This window comes from Rhipicephalus sanguineus, chromosome 3 (assembly GCF_013339695.2).
Source record: "Rhipicephalus sanguineus isolate Rsan-2018 chromosome 3, BIME_Rsan_1.4, whole genome shotgun sequence".
Lineage (NCBI taxonomy): Eukaryota > Metazoa > Arthropoda > Arachnida > Ixodida > Ixodidae > Rhipicephalus > Rhipicephalus sanguineus.
In genome coordinates, this window is record NC_051178.1 from 130,441,874 (window position 1) to 130,464,639 (window position 22,766).

Genomic DNA, 22,766 nt, shown 5'->3' on the forward strand with positions numbered 1-22,766 from the left:
CGTCGTAGAAGAGTGCTGCGAGTTCTGCTGCGAGTTCTGCTGCGAGTTCCGCGCAAGCCTGGCTATTTTTGTGTGTGTGTGTATGACGCGTCACTTTCTTGAAAATGGTGTTTGATCAGGTGACGCTTGATGAGCCAATGTGTGAATACGACCCAGGTTGAGCTGAATTCGAAGTGCTTAAGACATTTCAGTCACTATTCAGACGAACATTGAAGAAAATAAAGAGGAACGCATCGCGATGTTTTAGCACCTTATTAATTTCCCAGAGGTGCCATAGTTCGGAAACAGCGCCTGTTTCAATACATGGCACGGCTTACAACATGTTATGCCACCCAACCAATAATTCGGAAGAACAAATGTGCTCTTAATTCTCTCCTACTTTGTAAAAGAGCGTCGCCATATTTGAAAGTCATTGCGTTGGGCGTGCATCATTGTCATCTTTAAGGAAAGACGTTATTAGCGGTGCCTTCATTCTGTGTGAGAAAAGTAGAGAGAACCTTAATGGAGGAAGGTTTCTTACGCTATGTTTTCGTTTGAGAAAGTAGCCGCTGCTAGCGGTGCATCGAGCCACCGGCATCTCACACTTAGGCACAGGGGCGTAGCCAGAAATTTTTTTCGGGGGGGGTTCAACCATACTTTATGTATGTTCGTGCGTGCGTTTGTATGTGTGCGTGCCTATATACGCAAGCAAAACTGAAAAATTTCGGGGGAGGGTTTGAACCCCCCAACCCCCCCCCTTGGCTACGCCCCTGCTTAGGCAGTTGCCGAAGTGCTAATGTCCTTCTCCAAGTCGGTCGTTAGGAAGTTGCTTCAGTATCGTTACAAGTCTGTAGGGAATGCCATTACTGGTGCTTGAGAACATTGAAGAGTCATCTCCTTTCTTACTTTTCTTTCCCACACCGCTTTGTGGGAGGATTGTTTTACGCGCATTTCATTTTTGGTGATCGTTCTTCCCTCGTTAAGCTTTATTACGCGAATGCCGAAGATAGTGTTTGTCATTAATCACTACAGCCCAGGCTCGTGTTTAGGTGCTCGAGACTTAATTACAAACTGCTTCGCCGCAAATGAGCAGCGCTTTTCTGCAAGGGCCTCTTCACGATCATTGAGATCTCGACGCTGAAATTAGTGCTCGAAAGGTCTTCCGTTGTATCGCGGAACCGTTTAAGACTGTAGCCATAGCTTCTTGGCGCAGCTCATTAGTAGTAGCAGTAGTAGTAGTATTAACTATTTCTGGAGTTTTACGTGCCAAAACCATGATATGCTTATGAGGCACGCCGTAATGGAGGGCTCCGGAAAGTTCGACCGCCTGGAGTTCTTTAAAGGGACACTAAAGAGCAAAACGATTTTTCTCGTATTAGTAAAGTACTATTTCACGATACCAAAAACACCACGCTTGCGAGAAGACGCTTAGTAAGCGAGAAAGTACGCAAAAAGAAAATGTGGGTGGCGACGCCACCTGAAGTTTCCGCACCATTCGGCCGTGACGTCACATGCTTTGACGGCGCCTAGTAGGGACTACGTAGTTCCAATCGGTAAAAAGGAAGTACATTGTCCCCTGAGGGGACCATGTACTCAATATGCCAAGTTTGGGGTAATTTTGTTGAGCCAATGGCGCCAGAATACGATAAGTACACTTTGAAATCCGTGACGTCACGCGAGGAGATATCGGTGCGAAATTTAAAAATGTAACTTTCAACTTGACTTTGTGCTCTATTAATAAACCTATGATAGTGAAATTAACGACATTAGAGTTCTCAGAGCACAATTTAACGATCTAAACCGATTCATTGTTAGTGTCCCTTTAACGTATACCTAAATCAGAGTACACGGGCCTCTGGCATGCGAGCGCCGTGGCCGGGATCGAACCTGCGTCTTTCGGGTCATCAGCCAAACACCTTAATCACTGTACCACCGCGGCGGCAGTGGCAGTGCTTGTAATAGTAGTAGTAGCAGCAGCAGCAGCATATACACAGTCTTTAGCCTGGAAGGCTCCGCGACGCATGCGCACAAGGGCGCACTTGCCAATAATATGGCATTTTTATGAGGAGAAACGCATGTGCTTAAACATAGAGAAAAGCAACGTCAGGAAAAGAGCAAGCGTTGATTATTTCAAGAGCCGATGTGTTGCGATCAGCCTTGGTAGGTGGGCACTTCTGTTCAGGTAACTATTGGATGTTGCTGCGACGTCGGCCATGATTCACTAGCTTCAAAAAAAAAAAAAAAGAAAGCTTTTGTATTACACAGCTGTCCAGCTATCTCGTTTCCATTTTTCTTTCTTTTTATATGTCCTCCACTGCCCAGATTTCGCAGTCTTCTTGGGTCAGAGGCGTCATTCAAATTTTTGTCGCCGCTTCTCGGGGCTGTTGCCTTAATGGCCCCGTTTATTGCTTCTTTTACAGACTTTGACGCACGTCGGTGCTCATTAAGCAGTGTATATTCCGACCTTCTTTTTTTCTCTGCTTTATTTTATTTTTGTATCTCGTCTTTAAGCCGCCGTCATCACATTTAGGACGCAGAAATTTCTCGCACCAAGTGCCGTCTTTGCATGCCTTCATGCCAGACGCGTAATTTATTCGTCTTCTTTAAACATTTTTTTTTTTCGGTACATATACCATACCGCCTGTATCGTTGGCTCTTTTTTTTTTCTCTCTCTCTCTCTCTTTATCATTTCCGTCTTTATGAGGTGAGCAAAAATATGCTGTCTGTCAAATTAGAGTTCTTTCTTTCTTTTTCTTCAAATCATCCCCGCTAACACGCACCATTAGTAGCGTCACGGTTTTCTGCTGTCGTGGTTTCGACACGTAATGAGAGAGCACAGGAAAAAAAAAAGAAGACGACGAAGAAGAAGACGTTGACGAAAGATAAAAAATGAAGGAGAAATGACGAGCGACCATGGTTGTATGCTCGATTACTTCGATAGCATCTGGTGGATGGCCGCTGCGGTTTTTAATTCAGCGCGTCGCGAGGCGTTTCAGTAATCTTGTTACTCATTTATAAACGCAATGTATGGATAAACTGTGCTAATGCGTCCTGTGAAGCTGTGTGTGGAAGGCGCGTCGCTGATACGGCTTTCTCTCTTTATATACATTTTAAGCACTTGCACTTGCACGGGTTGTTACGTAATTTTCTGCCGCAACAGCGTTTCATTCTTGCTACAACTTTGCTTTAAGAAAAAAACCAAGTGGATGTATAGCTTGCGCGTAATTAAATTACACAGTAATATGACACTTGTGATTTTGCGCAGTTCACTCATCCTTATGAAAAGAGCGCAGGCGTATGTGTATACTTACTGTGGATCGCTTAAACTTAGCAATAAAATTTAATGACGACCGTTTAAATCTAGCAAATAGTCGTGGTGGCGGAGAGGCATTTGTTTATCCTTCGTAATTACGAAGATGTTGTATGCTTTCTAAGAGTTCCAGATTTTTGGGATGCCATATTAAGCGGTGTTTAATTACCTTTAAATGTGGGAAAGGGGAGTGGGCATGTCGCGATATTTCAGCATTATGGGACAGAAATCATCAACGGTACTGCTATGCGGGAACGTGATAATAGTAAGTGATTACAAATTTGACATCTTTTTTGTGTATATGTGTGGCAACCTTTGCGATTTCTCCGCAAAAGGTTGCTTCTTATACATGCACATAACAATAAGCATCCATTTGTTGAAAAACACGCACAATATAGGTGGCGTACGATAAAGTTGTGAAAGCCATTGTCTTTGTGTTGATCGCCTATCTAATTTGGTTCTTGTGCTTTTCAGATGAGGCGGCTACGCAACCTTGCTGATTTTCGAGACTTCGCTTACGACTAAAGATGAAGCCAAGGTAAGCGCCTGCGCGATGTGAATATTGAATACGACTCTTATGAGCATGCGCATGCAGTTTGTAACTTGTGTACGGTGTGTTTAGATTCTGGCCAGCACTGAAGGTATACTCTACATTTAGTTCGAATATGCACACATCACGGCGTGTAGCAGGCGACGTAATGCCTTGACAGGATGGCCTCAAGCTGTTATACCTATTTCATCTGTTGAAGCGCTCCGCGGAATCCCGAGGAAAACGCACGGTGGCTGTGCTTGACGCTTTGAAGTGCTCGGAGGTTTGAAGTACAGTATTTGGATACCTCGGGAAAAGTTACGCGCTGAAATACGATTAAAAGCGTTCGGTACAGGTGTAGCGTGCAACTTACTGATGATCCCCACGTTTTTCCAGTGATGAGTTTGGAGAATTTAACAATAAATGTCTCCTTCGAAATTGCAACCTAAATGTTCCAGAAGAGATTTAATGTATAACCAGGGCAAAATTAAGGAAGTTGCTTGCGAAGGTAAGCGAGAACCCTGGTTCAGGGCCCATGTTACTGAAACGAAACGTTTATAACCTGATAATCTTTACTGGCTGACAGGATGGTTCGCAGATGTGCAGTGCCCGCGCTTTGCGCTGAAATTTTCCCGCAATCCGTATACTTAACGATGCCCCGGGAGCATGCACCCTTCCCCTAGCGGAAAAGTCGCGAAACGTCTCTTCATCTCGGAGGCTTTGCTTCTAGCAATGCCGGTTCTCCTGGCTCCTACCAAAACCCTACCAAAACCCGCAGATGGCAGCACAGGAAAATTAAAAGGGCGGATTGTCAGGAGTAGCTCGAGAACGCATAAACTGGCGGACGGTGGAAGAAAAATTGAAATGAGGCGATGCGCATTTATCGTGACGTCTTAGATCGCTCAGCGCAAGGGAACAGTTTTCCAATGTTTGAAACTCTCCGAGAGCGCATGCTTGCGCATGACTTGGGGATGTTTAAGGCCTGAATAACGGTCGCGAACACCGCTGAACTGGAGCTCGGCAAAACTCGACGTGTAATGATTACACGAGGGTTGAAGCGCATATAGGTCGCTGGTATCCGCAATGTCACCTTCTTTTTTTTTGTGTCCTTTTAGAAGCCGGAGTCGACGACGCTGGCGTGATAAATTTTATCATTGCGAGGCGTTTTTAAAGTAAAACTGCCATGGAAATTAAGTACATGTAATACTTTAATATCTGGCGTTTTCCCTGCCAAAACCGCCATATGACTTTAAGGCGCGCCGTAGTGGAAGGCGCCGGAAATTTCGTCCACCTAGTGTTCTTTAACGTGCACCTAAATCAAAGTACACGGGCTAACATGTACCCTCAATCGAAATTCGACCGCCCCGGCCTGGCTTGAACCCGCGACCTTCGGGTCAAAAGCGGAAGCACCGTGACCACTGTGCCACCGTGATATGAAATGCATGTCGTCGGGCTTCTTGCATGCCAGTGGACTGTGGAGGCGCTTCTGACATCATCCCAGAACAATAGCTACTGTTGTCTACGGGCCGCGGTTACTCCGCTGTGTATGAGGCGGCGTTGCGATATCCTAACCCTTTTATGAGTAACGCTTGCGATAGTGCACGATAAGCGTCTGCAAGGCAGAGGAGAGACCAGATGCATCAGACTCGAATGCTCAGCATTTACGAACCGTCTTCGCAAACAATTTCACTTTCGTCAGAGGACAAACAAGCAAGCGCATTGGCGCCTCGACACAGCCAACTCGCAATATGAACGCCGTCTCGCTGTATAATGGCTTAGCAGTGGCGTAGCCGGGGGGTGGAGGGGGGGGGGGGGGGGGGGGGCACACCAGACTGGCGCCCCCCCCCCCCCCGAATTTTTTTTTTTGCCATGGCATACAGAGCTCAAAATGACACTCAATCACATCTGCCTGCCCCCGACCCCCACTTCAGATCAAGGAGGTGCCCCCCCCCCTTATCGGAAAAAGATTTCTGGCGACGCCCCAGCGGCTTGGTATTAATAAAACCGCTGTTCGAATAAGGAAGCGCGAAGTTGTAGCAGCTTGGAAAATGTTACTTTGGTTGGGCTAAAGGTGACATTTAGGGTCGCGCAAGATAATTAAATTTTTCTTCATTATTTTTTCTACCCGAAGGGTGCTGTTTAATCAATATGGCGGCTTACCTAACGTTCTGCATCCCGCGAGTGGAAAATATTCCGGCTTGATTGATTTCTTGCTCCGCTGATTGCGCGACATGAATGGTGTACTATTTACTTTCGACTGCACCTTGCGACATTTTTTCGCTTACATTTCAGGTAATGGAACTTATCTGCAAAACACGCCAAAATTTTCGCGGATACGCTGAAATATATTTTGAGCAGATTCCGATAGTTTCGAGGAGCTTAGCTTCAGTCGAATATGCAGAAGCCAGTTAGAACGTTGCTTTCCTCGAAGGCCATGCACCCAACTTTGGCGCGAGTTCATCAGCCGTGGGTACGTTTACGAGGTTGAAATGCCGCAGTACTGTACGGAAACTTTTCAAGCCTGAATCTGTTTTCGTGCTAAGCAACCACGCCTCTTGATTACGTATACAGTACCTACTGGCAGCGGCGTTCCTTATGCCAACTTATATTCTGTATTTTCTGGCGTATAAGCTACACGAAATATACAGAAAATTTGCAGCTTAAGTCGGTTTGCGAGTTGTGCGTGAATTTCGGTGTGCAAGGTGGCTTCACAGCAATTCTCTACAGTAGTACAAAGAAGACGGGTTCACGACAGTGCGCGGGGATCTCCTTTTTTTTTCCCCCGGTTTTAGTTGGGGGTGAGGGTTATGCGCAGAGACGGCTTATTCGCGAGAAAATAGGGTATATGCATGCTCGTTCGCGTTGCAGTCTCTGCACAGCGGCTGCAGAATAACGCGAGGCGTCTCCGCTAGAGACGGTGCCTAGCGTTTGACTAACTGGTGGGTAGAACAAATGCATAGCAAACCTTGTTCGCTTTGGCGACTGTCTCGAAGAAAAAAAGAAGAACAAAGAAACCCGTACCGTGGCACAAGCGAATCTCGTAACCATCGCATATATGCGGCTTGCTCGTCGTCGTGACGGTATGTGTTTTCCATCTCGTTGGTGACCATGAGTGGAGTGGAAGCGGAGATCGTGTGCAATGTGCGAAATACGGCGCCGCGTAGGCGACACCGTCCCAGCGTTTTTGTTGGCACTACGCCGCGCTCGCTCGCTGTCTCTGACTCGTCGCGGTTTTGCGACACCTCTCGTAACGCGAGACTATCGTCCGTTGCTCGGCGTGGTACGAATACCCTTGCACGAAATTACAATGGCTATGCAGAACGTGCTTGTTATCTGGAATTCCCTGTCTAGGTTTATTTAATATTTTTTTTTTGTATTAGTGTAATGCCCCGGTTGGGCCTCAACACCTCCGGGGAGCCATGCGCAGTCTACTACAAATCCGTCGCTAGGGGTCGCGTGAAGTGCCTTGCAGGAGAAATTACGACACGTACATAGCCGGATGTAGATTTAACGAAGAGACGCGTGTTATGAATGGACGCCTTCGGTCTAGGTTGTGAAATGATGTATGGACTCGCAGCTCCTGCACTTGTAGAGCGGAGCTTGGAAGACGGTTAAGAAACGGGCTGCGCGTTTCATTTCCAAGCGCGCAGTTTCATACGAAATACAAATAAGGAAACCTTTGTCGCATTTTCGCTGTGGACTGCGCCGACTGCTGGGAACGGTAGCCGTATATGAACTTTAGGAAAAGTCAAGGTCGTAAGGACCTGCCTACTCGTGGTTGGCGGCGACAGCGCCATGGTGTCGTGAAATGTCAGCATTTGCATTACAATAAAGTCTCAGCGGTGCGTAGATCCCGAGTAGGAAAAAAAAATCATGAGCCATTCCACTGTGAAAAGGTGGATGACTGTCGATGCTGTGTACCGCATTTATTTATTTATTTCATTTATTCGTTTATTTATTTATGCGTTTATTTATATATATATTTTTTAAATTTAGCGAATGCTCCGTCAAAGCAATTCTACCCCGATTTGCGTGGGCCAGGATTGCAGCGCGCAGGTTATTAGATGCGAAGCAGCTTTTGCGCTGGGCTGTGTCCGTAGTTCCATTGGCGACCGTCCCACCAAGCATAGCCGTCTGAGCGCGCGCTCGCGCCAAGGAGAAGTCTTCTGCCTCTTGTTCTTGGACCGCCTTGATGATGATACGTGCAGAGCACTTTAGGGGCCCGGGCTGCCGTATGCTGTCCTAGCTTGGCGTAACGCAGACAAAACCATGCGTGCTGGCACGCGCCAGCGCGTTCGGGCCTGTGTAAGGGGCTGGGTGCTGTGGCCTCTCTCCCTTACACTCTCTCAGCAATCACCTGGTGGCGTCGGGGAGCGAGATTCTGCAGACGCGCGATGAACTCGCGTGGCGTGCTCCAACAAGAGTTCGGGACGAGTAACAGCAACAGCAATTACACTGAATTCATGGTGTGCTCCACTTGCAAGGACGCGTTAACATCGGGCAAGGTGGTCGTGATGAACGGATGACCCGTGATGATCGACCCATGCGCTGTCTCGCATCCCTTTAGTGGGAGGCGGTGTAATTTCTTATTGATTTCCTCATTTATTTGTTAATTTAGTTACTCATTTGACTTATTAAAATATTTATTTGCTTACTTTTTGTCTGTTTATTTCAGTGGACCAGTGGTGAGTAGTGGGGTTTGCCCAATCTCTGTGGCACATACCTACTAGGGGTTTTGCGTTGAGTGGGTAATCGTTGACTAGGTAACTGTTGGCGGAGTTACGTTACGTCCATTTTACATATTACTTCAGGATCGCAGTCACGTGAACCAATTCGCCCAGTTCGCCAGCCACCGTTTGAGCTCAGTCTCGATGGCCACGGTCCTTTTTTTTTCCAATTCGAAGTTAAAGGTCGTTCATGACGTTGATATTTTTCTGTAGAGTAGGCAATTGTTCGGGGAGGCACGAATGGTCTAGGTACATATAACTTGGCTCTAAAACACGTAGTTATTCGGGAACTCTTCTGAATGCACGGTACTACGCTTATTAGAGTAGGCACTTTTCAGCAGAAACGAAAAAAAAAGAAGAACGAAATAAGTTGTCGCCGACGAGGGGTATAACGCATGAGATTGGTAATGCATTTCCACGGGTGTTAACTTCTAATCTGAATCGCCATTTCGGCAAGCACAGCCAACCACAAAAGCACTCTTCTAGTGAAGAAACGAGAATCCCATTTATGTTACATCCAGCAGCGAAAGTTTAGGGGACGTGGGCTTAGCTGAAAATCCGAATTTCTGCTCTGTTGGCAGCATGACGTTTCTAATCTAGCGGGTAACTGTAAAGTTCGCAAGAACTACTACCGGCTTTCACATTTAATTGGAGGCTTTGTTCCCAGACAAAGCGGGATTATAGCTTCCTGGCAGATTTCGCGTCCCGCAAGCTTTTGCTGGAGGCTGTACACTGGCTTCAGAGCGAAGGACTGTCCAAGCGATCATTGTGGAAGTACTGTTTCATACTTATTTATTATTTTTTTTTTTGCTAAGGCAGCGGCCTTCGAAAGCTGACAGAAAAAATAAAGCAACTGAAACGTTCATATCGCTTAATCGGTACACTTCTCGGCTCTCTTTTCTAGAATCAGAATTCAGAATCACAATCAAAATTTTGTTATTATCAAAAGTTGCGTAATATTACAGGCATTTAGCATACAGAAGGAGGTCTCATAGTCAGTCGAGTGTATCGGGAGGCTCTCTACGCAGACAGTTAGGGTAGTTCGCAATTCAAAGCACCAGTAGCATAAGGTATAGCAGTCGAGCGAGAAACAGAATATTAGCTGAACAAAACACACAAATGATTACGTACAATAGTACGATTTTAGCATATCACATGGCAGCAAGAAAAATTATTTAAAAAAAACGAGTAAAAACAACACTTTACTCACCTTGACAAAACAAACAAACAAACAAACAAACAAACAGACAAACAAACAGACAAACAAACAAACAAACAAACAAACAAACAAACAAACAAACAAGCAAGCAAGCAACAAAGCAATCATTAAATAAAAGAAACGGTAACTTAAGTAACAACGAACATTGCGAGTCCTCACGGAGTCAAGCCTTCAAACGTGTTTAGGGGTGTTTATCAGAAAGAGACATGTGCAGCGAAGTAAAAAAGAAGAAGAATAAAAGAGGGATCGTCAATATCCCCAGTAGAACGATCGGCGCGCGTACGGTACTGAGGCCGTCGAGAACAAGAGAAGAGGCGCTGTCGAGGATGAAGACATGATGGCCGTATTTCGGCACCCCGAGGCGTCGTGTCTGCTCGCGTGTGTAGGTCAAGGCGCGCTGCGTTGTTGATACGTTGCCATAAAAACGAGTAACCTTTTGCATAGCCTCGCGGAGCGGAATGTACGGCTCGCCTGATTTTTATAGGCCGTAAAAGCAGCGCTATACTCTTATACCACGTTGTGCCTACGTGATGTACTGGCTTTTCTTTTTGCCTATGTGCGTGCATGTGTGTGTGTGTGTATGTGTTGGGGGGAGGGGGGAACCGAACGATAAAGCGCAGACGGGCGCACATAGCGCGGACAAAAGCCTTCGTCCTGGGACGATAGCTGCGCACTTAACGTCGATACGCTGGCCGGCGGCAGTTGCACAATGTTGCATTTATAGCGCCGGACTCCCGCTGATGTTGGAGTCGTCTTTGATTTTGCGCGTATTATAATATTCAATTCTTAGGTCATAAATATATGGCCATAAGGTATATGCGAAAGTATCTTCGCGCGCTTGTGAGTGGACGTAATAAATTAGGTATATGCGAATCCCCCCTCCCCCTCCCATAAAACAAAAAACACAGCTGTTACCAAAAGAAATGCGATGGCTTAGATAGCCTTCTCATGAATCGGTGTCAGCAGATTTCCAGCCAATAAAGTAGTAACCCTTATGCTGCTGTTAGTTGAGTCGCATCACTCACATGTTTTTTTTTTTTTTTATGCTGAGACTATCGCTTAACTCAGCGAGTTATGCTAGTATGGAATGGCCTTTATTTGTACCGTCCATGGTACAGAGGGCTTGCGTCTATGTATTTTAATTATCTTATTTATTCACACTATATTGCGATCGAAAGATTAAACGAAAGGGGGGGGGGGCATTAGAAAATACTTTACAAAATATACTCTAACAAAGTAATAGAAGCAATAAAAATATGGTTAAGCAAAGAACACAGTATAACGAATTAATGCAGATATATGTCAGCAAGATACTGTAAAGCGCGATTAGGCAAATGTGTGCAATCACTATCGTTATCACAAAATGCTTCAAGTGGTAACGCGTTCCATTCACTGCTGCTCAGAGAAAAGGACCTTCGTGGCTTTACACGAAAAATATTCACCGATATGTCACTAGGTCACCGACGAGGCCAAAAAATGGGGGGACGCTTAAGCTTTGCCTTTAAGAGTTCAACGTGATAGCGATATCCTGCCCCTAGTGCGTGCTTCGACCACTACGAGAATGCGCGCACTAAGGTGTGTGCCCTATGTAATGGCTAGCATGCTTTAAACCAAGAGCAATTATGCGCGAGAAACTTTTTCGAAGTTGCAATGCACCCACTACGTGGTCTTAAGGGAATACGCGCAGTAATGTGTGTGTTGTAATGGGTGGCTGTCTTTAAACCACCAAGTCGTTATGATATTGACATGGTGTGACGCCCGATGACAATGTACGCTTGAACCACGCAATACTAGTGCGATATTACATCGCGTACTGTGACACCCGTATACAGGACGCGTATTTTTGTGAAGCACGACAGTTACTTTCAGTGCAGCTCCAAGCAGAGGCGTGGCTGTGTGGTAGAACACCTGCTTGCCACGCAGACGTCCTGGGTTCGATTCTCACTCGGACCCAACATATTTATTTTATTTGCAACTTTTCCGATTTTTCGGTCACGGATACACGACGAGGTAAAAATAAGTGCCCTCAGAGACGTCCTTCGAATATAGTCCACCTTTGGTTGTTCTCCAGCAGCTTGGCGTAAACAATGTCTTAGCTTAATGATAGTAACTCTCCTTGACCCGTTTCTAGAAACGTACACACGACTCCTAAACGTTCTCATCGCGCTACTCTTACGTGTTCTCGTCCCTTACGCGCCGCTCTTCGCTGTCACCTTTCATTATCCTCGCTTGTTGTGCGGTTTCCTCGTCTCGGCAAGGAAAACAACCGAACCGGTGTGGGACGCGTCACGGAGCAAGAAGGCCCACGGCGCCCTGCGCGCTTTGTTTTGCAGTCGTCGTGCTGTCATTCAATTCAACGTGAAGACTCTTGTATGTTTGCACTTGCAGGAGACGACAACTTTTGACGGCGCCGCGCGACTGACGCGTCGACACCAAGCCGCCGATGAGCTATAAGGACGCTCGCGCTAACGAAGCATGTGACGTGGCACAATTTCGTTAACTGCGTCTGCTCCCCCCCCCTCCCTACCCTCCAATCACTGCGGCAGCCAATTAACGTGGCCCCACAAAAATGCTTGTCGAAAGGCTGCGAAAAGCGGATAAACACATTTTGCGTGGGTTACTTGTAAATGAAGTGTGGTTTCCTTTTTTGGACAAGTGATTGTTGGGCTTGTTTCGATGCTGTTTGTATATCCATGAATAACGCCCCCATGGGCTCCCGGAAATGAAATTAGTAGTGCAGTCATTGCAGCGCTCTGTGCTTTCAGGCAAAAAAGTTGGGGGGGGGGGTGTATAGAAGGCAATGATGCTGACTAGAGAAGCGTCTGGTAGTGTGATTTGCTCCAAGGGAAGGTAGTGAAAGTGGGGAATGGTATGTATGTATGTATGTATGTATGTATGTATGTATGTATGTATGTATGTATGTATGTATGTATGTATGTATGTATGTATGTATGTATGTATGTATGTATGTATGTATGTATGTATGTATGTATGTATGTATGTATGTATGTATGTATGTATGTATGTATGTATGTATGTATGTATGTATGTATGTATGTATGTATGTATGTATGTAGGTAATAAGGGGAATACATCGAGGTGACCCTTTATGTAGTTATGCACGACCATATAATGCCAACATATAATGAAGCCAAGGGACGCTTGGCGGATAATAATATCTGGGGTTTTACGTGCCAGAATCATGGCGGATCTTAAATTATTAATAGAAGTGCAGTAATAACGCTATAAATATAAATACAGCTGGACTAAAACGCAACTTGCCGTCCAAGGGATACGTACCCACAACCGAGGTCTTCAGTGCGATCTTTCTATATAAGTGCTCTCTGGGGTGCGTTTTTCCATGCTGATATCTAGTGGTCCGTTGCCAGCAAACAATACCTTTGGGGTTTTCATGTCAGATAATCCACATAGCTTACTTTTCAACGTCCGGAATGTGTTTTCGGAGCTAGGTGCCCGCGTATACGTCCGTGCCAAACTCCACCGCTGTCCTCCTCTCGCACATCCCATACGGACCCAGGCATGTCGCTCGCAAACTCGATGCAAACTACGCGAGCGAATCTTGCGGTCCACAGTGCTCCTGAAGGCCATTTCCGACTCTCGACAGTTATATGCATGTTGGTCGTAAGGCACGCCCTCATTGTAAACACGTCGAGGCGGCGACGTCGTGGCCGGATGATACGTCCGCCTGGCATAGAAAGCTGTTTGTGAACTGACAAATATAGGTGGAGGGGCCCTTCTACATCAAGAGGAAAAAAAGTAAAACGATTCGTACGGACAGCTGAGAGGCGTGTAGGCTTCGCTGCTGTTCAGTTCTTACTCATTCGTGAAGGAGCTAGCGCGAGCTGCAGATGTGGGCGGTTGCTGCGTCACTCACGGGCGCGCGTTTGCTTTTTCTCTCGCTGTCTCCCGGAAGTGAGCGGCGTAACGAAAAACGGAGGCTTGGAGGGAAGACGCTCAGTCGGGGCTTTATCCTTTTCGCCGGAGGCTGCATGCGGCGCGTCACTCGCATCTGCAGTTAGGAGATTTAGCTTGCGCAGCTCTATATACCCGAATAACATCGTCGTCCGTGCCTGTGCGGTAGAACGTTTCGCAAGAAGCGGCGCCAGCCAGCAGTGATGGCGAGCTAATCTACTTCTCTGTCTTCGAATAGAGACCCGAATTCATGCTCGTACACAGAAAGGCACTGGCAATACTAGTATCTTACCTTTTTTTGTCCTCAGTCTGAAGCCCTGTTCTGATTATTTATCCTTAAATTTTCCCGTTCTTTCACTATCAAACCCGACAAGAAAGAACTTTTAAGAAAACTAAATACTAACGAAAGTGAGCGGTTCTTTAAAGACAATTAATAAATGGTGAACATGTGGCAGGCCAATTAAGAACTGTGCAGAAAAATGGTAAGTGCTTTAATTTCGACCCTTGGTTTCTGACAATAGCGTATAGGGGTCCCGTGTTTTCCGTTCTTTTTTTTATAAGTGGGTGCTTTCTTCTCTTTCTCGCTCTCTCTTTTCATTCATCTGCAGTTGAACGCAGCAGTGACTCGATGAACTTGCCAAATAAAGGCTGGCTATATTGTAACATATATAGGGATCTGGCGAGTGGCTCCATACATATTTCGCAGCAGCATTTGTAAGCAGCAACGTTCCGTGCATGCACTATGCACCGCCCCACTCTTTCGCGAATGAACGAACACGTTTAAATGTCTGTGTAATCGCGATACGACTCTTACACTCTTTTTGAGAACCGTAATTTAAGCCCGTGATAGAAGACACTGATTTGTATTTAGCCTGCCCTAACGCAAGAAGTTCTTGAGGTATTGCGGCGAGATTTTTCTTTTTATTTACTTATTCTGTTTTTTTTTTTTGTTCAAACGTAGGTCTTCTGCATCGGAGCGTTCTGGATAGGGAAAGGCAAATGACATTCGTGCGCAAGCAATTCTTATAGAACGCGATTGCAACTGTCAAAAATAGCGAAGAAAATCAACGACAAATCATTGTTTTGAAATACCCGATTCGTTTACGTGAGGCGCATGTATAGGCGTACAGTATTCGTTTCAAGAAATCACAGTTGAATACATGTTCCTATAGTTAAGGTCATACGTTTCAATGTCTTTAATTCGGCGATCTAAAAGCGTTTCGTGCCAAAAAACCGGCTCATCGATCGCAGTTTGTTAATGCGAGAGCACGTTTCAACGCTCTTCAACTCCGCCTGAAAGGTGAGCTGCTGGCTGAACTAGGAGCGACGTCGTCGATCGTTACGCCATCTTCATTCTTTGAAGTGCACATGCACTCATCTGTGCGGCAAGTTCAAGGCCCTCGGGTACAGTTTTTATTCACTTATCAATAATGCTTTACACGTAGACGAAACTCTGGAGGAGATAGATTTGCAGTGGAACTAATCCTGTGTCACGTTTTACGCGACGCTGCTGGCTCTACTATATATAGTTAAAACGGCTTAATGTAACCTTGGGAAGTATTTTGTATATGCAAAAACGTTGCTTGCTCTAAAGGAGGTCTTTATTTTCGTTATTGTGCAGAAGCAAATATACAACATAGCACGCCTAAGGGTGTCAACACGGTCGAAGATGTCAATATTCGCGCATGTATTCGCACAATGCATTAAGAAACCTTCAGAATGCATTGACCCGAACGATGTTACATTACGTGTGCCTAACGAAAAATCAAGTTCTCGGAGGAAAGTAGGCAAAACGAGAACGCTGTGGCGGCAATTTTATGCACGAATGCGCAGCTATCCGACGAAAGTACCGGCAGAGGCAAGCTGTCCACTTCCAAAATATCTGTCCCTAATAGGGACACCGACAGCGTCTTGCGGGCGCTGTACGCCTCGGTGCGCCATTCGTCACCTTCTGCATGTTTTAATCGTCCGTGCGCGAAGCATTCTTCAATAAGTCAGTAGCGCTGCCTACACTGCATCTCCTGCTTATGCAGCCATATTACCCCTAGTAAGCCGACGGGTCATGTATTTTTCAATAAAACATCGTCGTCATTATCACGATACAAGCGCGTATGCTCGACGCAAGGCGTTATCACGATATCTTGCACCCTACCATGACGGTTCAAGTTTAAAGAGGACATCTCTCAGTGTGTCATGCTTTTCAGTAAGCATCCGTAAACACAGCCTTCAACAATTGGCACAAATTGCGCCATCCTCGCTACTTCGACGGCTTTCGAATCTTTGCAGCGAAACGCAGCGAACGGTATTTTGCTGCATCTTGCCGTCAGAGTATAGGGACGTTTATTTCGTGCCATGTGTGTGTGTATGTCCCGATGCGTCGCCGTTTCGTAGAGAGCGTTAGAAGCGTCGCCCTTAGATGCTGGAAATTGTGGGGGCGTATATGCCGACGCGACAGCGGCAAACAAAAACAAACAACCGTGACACGCAGCGTAAAATGAAATAGAGAAAAAAGGAAACCTTGTGGTACGACATCCGCGGTGTTCGCCCGGAACTCGGGGAAACTCGGGCGAGGAAAGGAAATGAAAACAACCTCGGCCGCGGTTGTTTCTCCGCGGATTTCGCGGTGACATCTGACAGCAGCTTCGTGCTCTTCATACGTTTTATCGCCTCGCCTCTTCCGCGTGCTTTTGTCTTGGTTGTCATTGCGATGTGTGGTTCGCTTTCGCGACGCTCTTGAACGTTTGCGTTCCTCGCCGCAGCGTCAGGTGCGAACACAGTTGACAGACCGTATCTGCAGAAAGAAAAGACAGAATTCAGCAAGCCTTCACGCTGAGCATGGGGTTTTACGCATGCCGAAATGCGTTTTCATTGTCTTTACTTTATGCTTATAATGAGCCATCAACATAATTAAGTCCAATTGTTAATTAGTTCAATTAATGCGTGATTCAGTGTGCTCGAACCGTCGATTACTTATAAAGCAACAATAACAAAAAGAAAAGTGACAGCCTTGTGTTCCGCATTGAGTTGTGCTGGGCAATGATATATTTGCCAGTCTCGTTTAAAGCAATGAGTGCCACATTGGGAACTCTTCTTCTTTATTTATTCTTTTTTGAAATTGTGCTTGGTTGATTACAAAACACCCTATGATTATCTTACTATAGCTGTACCGCAAGCATGATGATTACGCAAATTTCTGGTCCGCCACGATGGATCAGTGGTTACGGTGCTCGGCTGCTCACCCGAAGGTCGTGGGTTCGATCCCGACCGCGGCGGTTGCATTTCGGTGGAGGCGAAATGGTGGAGGCCTGTGTAGTGTGCGATGTCAGTGCACCTTAAAGAACACCAGGTGGTCGAAATTTCCGGAGCCCTCCACTACGGCGTCCCTCATAATCATATCGTGGCTTTGGGACGTAAAACCCCATATATTATTATTACGCAGATTTCATTTGCATATGTGCAGTGGTACGTATGTCGTGCATCGCGTGCTAAATTAAGATAAGAAATTTTTAAACCTAAAGCAACTAGGAAGATGAATTTCTGAGTGAATAATATATGCGACAGCAGCAACAGTAATCTCGTCTTTCAGTGTGTATGCACGAAAGTTTTATCTCACTCTGCCCTGATTAAAAGAGCACGAACATAACAAAATTTTATTGTAGAAACGTGAGCCGTATGCTAAGAGCTCATTTTAAATACGGTGAAATTTAAGCTAGGTAAGGCTTGTTAAAATAACGAATAGCGCTCGCTCCCGCTAACTTAACTATTAAATGCTCTCCAGTCTAAACCTAGCATTCGCGACGATAAGCTTTAACGAGGACCTCCTTTGAGTTTCCAAAGCCCGCAGGAGTTCTTACATGTGAAGGGGGGCAAAAAGAAATAAAAGTAGAGGGAGGAACTACAGAAACGGCCTAAGCTGCGATCAAAAACCCCGACTCCATCAGGATGAAACAAATGTAATCTAGCAAATGAGCAAAAAAAAGGTCACAGTTTCGCCGCAAGGGCGAAGCAATGAATGCGATAGCAAGAAACTAATGCTATACGAAGTGAGGCTCGCCAATGGATACTCTCAGTTTGAACAACGCTCCTGTTGCAAAGGCGGCCGAAGCAGCGAAGGAAAATAGCGTGCTTCAAGTGTCGAGCTGTGACACTTGATAGTTCACGCTCATCTTCTGTTTGTTCGTTTAGCGGCGTCCCTTGAGCTCGAGTGACTTTCGTACGCTCCGTAACATGAGCGCGGACATCACGGTGAAAACTTCAAACATCCCTCTTCACCTCACCACGAGAAAACCGCGCGAGCAGACGGCGGAAGGGCAAGGTTCTCCCTGCGCAAATATAAGAAGAAGCTCGCGAGCTCGCCGACGACTTTTAAATGCGCCCGTCTAGGGAGCCTACATGACCGGCCGGTCATATAGGCTCCCTACGCCCGTCGCGCTCCTAGCGCCACCTCGCTGGTAATGAAGAAACGCTTATACGCGCCTGCCGTCTCTGAGTCCTTCCAGCGGTAAAGGGTGTGTATATAACGCTCGCCGTTAGCTACGTGGAGGATCTGCGTTTCGTGGCGTAGTGTACGATTCCGCGCTTCGGAAGCATTTTTCTGAATTATTCTTCTTTGGGGCTTTTTTATATATATACATACTTATACATATACGGTGCATGACGGCGGCGACGGCGACGGCAAGATCCAGCCGAGACTGTCCATATAATTGCTATCGCAATAAAAGAAGCAGAAAATAAAAGAAGACATATGAACGAAGGTACGCGGTGGATTGTGGATTAACTCTTGTTTTTTCGCTCGGAAACGGTCTGGCGATTGCACAGAACTTGGCTAAAGAACGTTGGCGGGCTAGTCGGTTAGCATCCATGATAGTGTGAGTGAGCGCGACTTGACAAGGACGTAGAAAGAAAACAGACAAGGAGGCAGCGCCTGCTAACTCTATCACGGGTTGCACACAATCCCCGTCCCTGTAGAGAATCCTGGCAGGCGCTCGCTCGCTCGCTCGCGCGGTTGCGCCAAACCTTTTGTAAAGTCTCTCCACGTGAGCAGCCGTGGTGCTCTTTCCCACGAATCCAATTAACACGCAGGGCAAGATCGCCGGCGGGGGGCTTGATTCCGGCGGAACGAGGAGGATTTCGATCGCCAAAAAGAAAGAACTTTCCTCCTGCTAGTTATCGGCGGAGGAACGCAGGATATATAGAAAACAAAGCTACTCTTCCGCGCTCAGCTATTGCTCTCCGAGAAGGCATCAGCAGCGGCGCGGCGGCGCAACAAAACCCTATTGCCGCAGCCTCAGCACCGAATGGCGCAACGGTGGCGTCAAAAAGCAAAGGGACGCAAGCGAGGCAAAAACAAGAGTTGGCGGCTGCGGCGGCGCTCGAAACGAACGGGAGGCACGGGCCTGATTGGGCCCGGCGAATAAATAGGTCCCTAAACTGATTGTGGCCTGTGTTTGTGTGCGCGTACGTGTAAAAGGCCCCCTTGTTGGTGCCGCAGCCAGAGGCCGCGGCGGCGGCGGCCTCGGAGGGCCCGAAGGGGTGAACCGGCGGCGCGCGCACTCCTGCTATAGTCGTATACGCTAAATCGCGGAGGCTTAGTTCGGTGCAGCACGGTTGGAACCCAACAAAAGGCAAGCGGGAAAGAGAGCATTGGTGCGCTAACAATCTGCCAGCAACTCGGAACGCGCTGTAGGCGACGTCTTTGTTTTCGCCTCGGCGCTCGCTGCCACCTTTTTGTCTCGGAGCCGCTGCTGCCGCCGCCAACCTATCTCCAGTAGTCACGCCTTTGGTTTATTAAGGAACGAAAAAAAAAAGTAGTAGCATTGGTGGCTTGTCGGAATGCGAGATTACGTTTTCACTGTAGCGGAAACTTTTCTTCTTTCCTCCTCTCCCGCTTGGAACGCTGCGCTTCTCAGCTACGTGCATCGGTGCACGCATTTGAACTGCCGTATACTAGTATAGGGAGGCCTCCGACGTACAGGGCACAAAACACTGCTCCGTGTCGGCGGTGCCCGCGTAGCTCCGCTGAATACGACGCCGCGCGGCCGACGGCGAGGTGCAGAAGAGCAAGCCCAATGCGACCTCCTTTGCCGCCCTGCCTCGGGGCGATGTGCGTAAGAACAAATCGATGCTTCAACCCAAAAGACCGGCTGTGTGCATCGCTGTTGGGCTTGCGTTCCTGACCAAGCTCTGTTTACGCGCGTGTGCGCGGGAAAAGGGCTCGCTACCTCTGTCTTCTTCTTCTTCCTTTTCATCTTGTTTTCGTTGTGCATCGATTTGCCTACGGGCCTGCCTAAAGTCGCCACCCGCTCGCTTTTTAGGCAGCGGATCGAACGGGTTATACGGGTATCGTGAGCCTAAGGTGAGGCGGTGCTAGTTTCTTTCCTCTTCGTCTTCGTACTCTTTCTCTTTACTCGTAATACAATGTGACTCGGCAGACTGATCTCCAAATACAAGCTTGCTGTTGCGCCTTCGGGCCTTCCTTCTGCGACATATCGCGAGCAGAGCGCCGTCTTCCGGTGAGCGTTATTCAAAGTAGCCGGAAGGTATTGGATTGCAGAACGACAGGGCGCTTTCGCGTTCCATATATTCGGCGGAGCCGATATCGAGTAGCAGAAATAAGCGGCGTCCTCGTGCATATCGTTGATGTGCAGGCTTCGATCATGTGTCGGCTAAGCCTAACTGAGCGGCAGAACTTTCGTGTCCGCTTGCGCACTTACACGAAACACGACTGGCTTTCTTACTCGCTTGTATGACAAAGTAGACGACACACTTGCACGATTTCTGCCGCTCGAACGCATATATATATATGTGCGAGACTATGCTGGGTATCAGTCGCATTTCTTTTTCACGTGGGGAAGAGTCCGTTGGTGCAGCACAGTCGTGACATCGTTTCGAGAGTTGAGCTATTTGATAATCACTTGTAAGCACCTCGCTTTCAGCATTTCGAGGCTTTATGCAGATATTCAAGCAACGTTTGTGGAAATATACCGTGAGTTGAGCTATTTGATGATCACCTGTGAGCACCTCGCTTTCAGCATTCTGAGGCCTTATGCAGATATTCAAGCAACGGGTTGTAGAAATACAGTGGTTATAAAGCTGCGAAATGTAGGTTGCTCCGATTTTCACAAGTGCATCCCTATACGTCCAATACTTCTGTGTCGATTTTTACAGTATAAGCATGTACGCTTCCCTTGCTCCTTCATCACGCGAAGCATTCTCGAAGAATCATGACTTCTGGCGTCTTTTCTGAATGCTACGCCGTTTTGCAAACGGCACTCCAAGTGAATCCGGTGATTTATGACGCGGAAAGAAACCCTCGCATTGCCACGCGATCAAAGCAGGTTGAAGATGCGAGATTTTTCTCTAGTAGTCCGCTGTTTCGAACTCATCTGGCTTATGTTGCTTAAAATTTTTATGCTGTCCATCTTAGTTCGAGGCACTTAAGCACGGATGAGTTTGCATTATCTCGTGTTTTCGAGATAAGTAAGTGCACTAAAGTGTGCCAGGATATTAGCTACTTTAGTGACGAGATATAGTAATTTAAAGCGTTAATGAAGTTTCGACTCGAGTCCTCACTTGCATTCGCGTTAACCCTGGCACGCAATTTATCCTTTCTTTAAAATGAGTGAGCTAAGAATTCACACACACGCGCGTGCGCCTATCCACACACACACACACACACACACACACACACACCACACACACACACACACACACCACACACACACACACACACACACACACCACACACACACACACGCACACGCACGCACGCGCACGCACGCACGCACGCACACACACACACACACACACACACACACACACACACACCACACACACACACACACACACACACACACACACACACACACACACACACACACACACACACACACACACACGCACGCACGCAGTGCGAAGAAGAGCGTGAAAAAGAGTGAGAGCCGAAAGTCGAAACGCCAGAACGAGAGCGAGGAGAAAGGAGAGAGTATAGCGAACTTGGGAGCGCGTCGATTGGACGTAACCGTGCGAGTAATTAGTAGGTGTACCGTGGCTTGATTGCGCACTGAAAGAAGCAGCGCGGTCGAAAGCCGAGCGAACTTTCCTGTCTGCAGGCGACTGGCGTGCTTGCAATGTTCTTTTTCTTTCTCGCTTTCATTCTTTCTCCGCGGAATATCTGGCAACTCGACCTTCGTGCCACATTCCTGCAGCCTATACGGGCTGTGTTAAGGATTAGCTATGCTAGCTTAACGACTCCGCTTACGCAAACAAGACGCGCCGCTGTATCGCGTATTGTTGCCTAATGCTTTTCGCAGCTCCATCGAGCTATAGTCAACTTCGTACACTTTTCCCTTGCGCGGATCGCGCCGCAAACTTTCCGTCCCGATAACGGCACTTCTGCTGCGAACAGAGAGGTCATCAAAATAACTTAAAACGTTCGCGGTCCACACTCGGCTGAGCACGGGGTGCCTGTACTCATTAAAAGTGAGGAAAGGCTTTCGCAATATCTTGTATACTCTGCCCTCGGCGAGGGTCGATCGATCGATGCGAGGATGGTAGGCGCGGAGTGTGAAGCGACACTTGTTCGCTTGCGTGTAACTTCTTCGGCGAACCCAACAGTTGGAGATGTTGCCGAGGAGCTGCGATGGTGGCAGTTAAATTTGTTCTGGTAGACTCGTCACTGTCTAGACACGCGGCGAACGCTGTATATAGTTCGTCGCGTATAGCGCTGCGCTGTAGCATGACCTCGTGTGATCTCTTTCGCAAGATTATATTCCCGAGCCGGCGAGTGTATCTGGGTTTCCGTTAAAAGGTCGCGTGCACCGTTCAGAACATTTTCATCCAATTACCAGCGCGCCGGCACTGTGCGCGAACCAGATCGAACGATGTTACAGTTGAAATGTTGCGCAAGGGTGCACACTTTTGAGCGCGTTCAGAAACACTGTACGTGCGAGACATTAGGGACGAAAGGGAGGGTGAGTGCGAGTGAGTGATATCGCAATTACGTAAGTTTTCATTGGATGGTGGCGTATTGTAAGGTGTGCAAGGGGCAGGTGGTGAAGATGATTGTGG

General features: G+C 47.2%; 1 protein-coding gene across 2 annotated transcripts in view; it reads left to right on the plus strand.

The window, feature by feature from the left end:
* LOC119387141 (TLR4 interactor with leucine rich repeats) overlaps nt 1-22,766 on the plus strand; it is a 183,700-nt gene that overhangs the window by 126,427 nt on the left and 34,507 nt on the right. The window contains exon 3 of one of the 2 annotated variants that reach the window (XM_037654449.2): nt 3,764-3,827. The exons of the other annotated variant lie outside the window; for it this stretch is intronic. The gene's annotated coding sequence lies outside the window, so the exon portion shown is untranslated. The remainder of the gene's footprint in view (nt 1-3,763; nt 3,828-22,766) is intronic. 2 annotated transcript variants of the gene reach the window in all.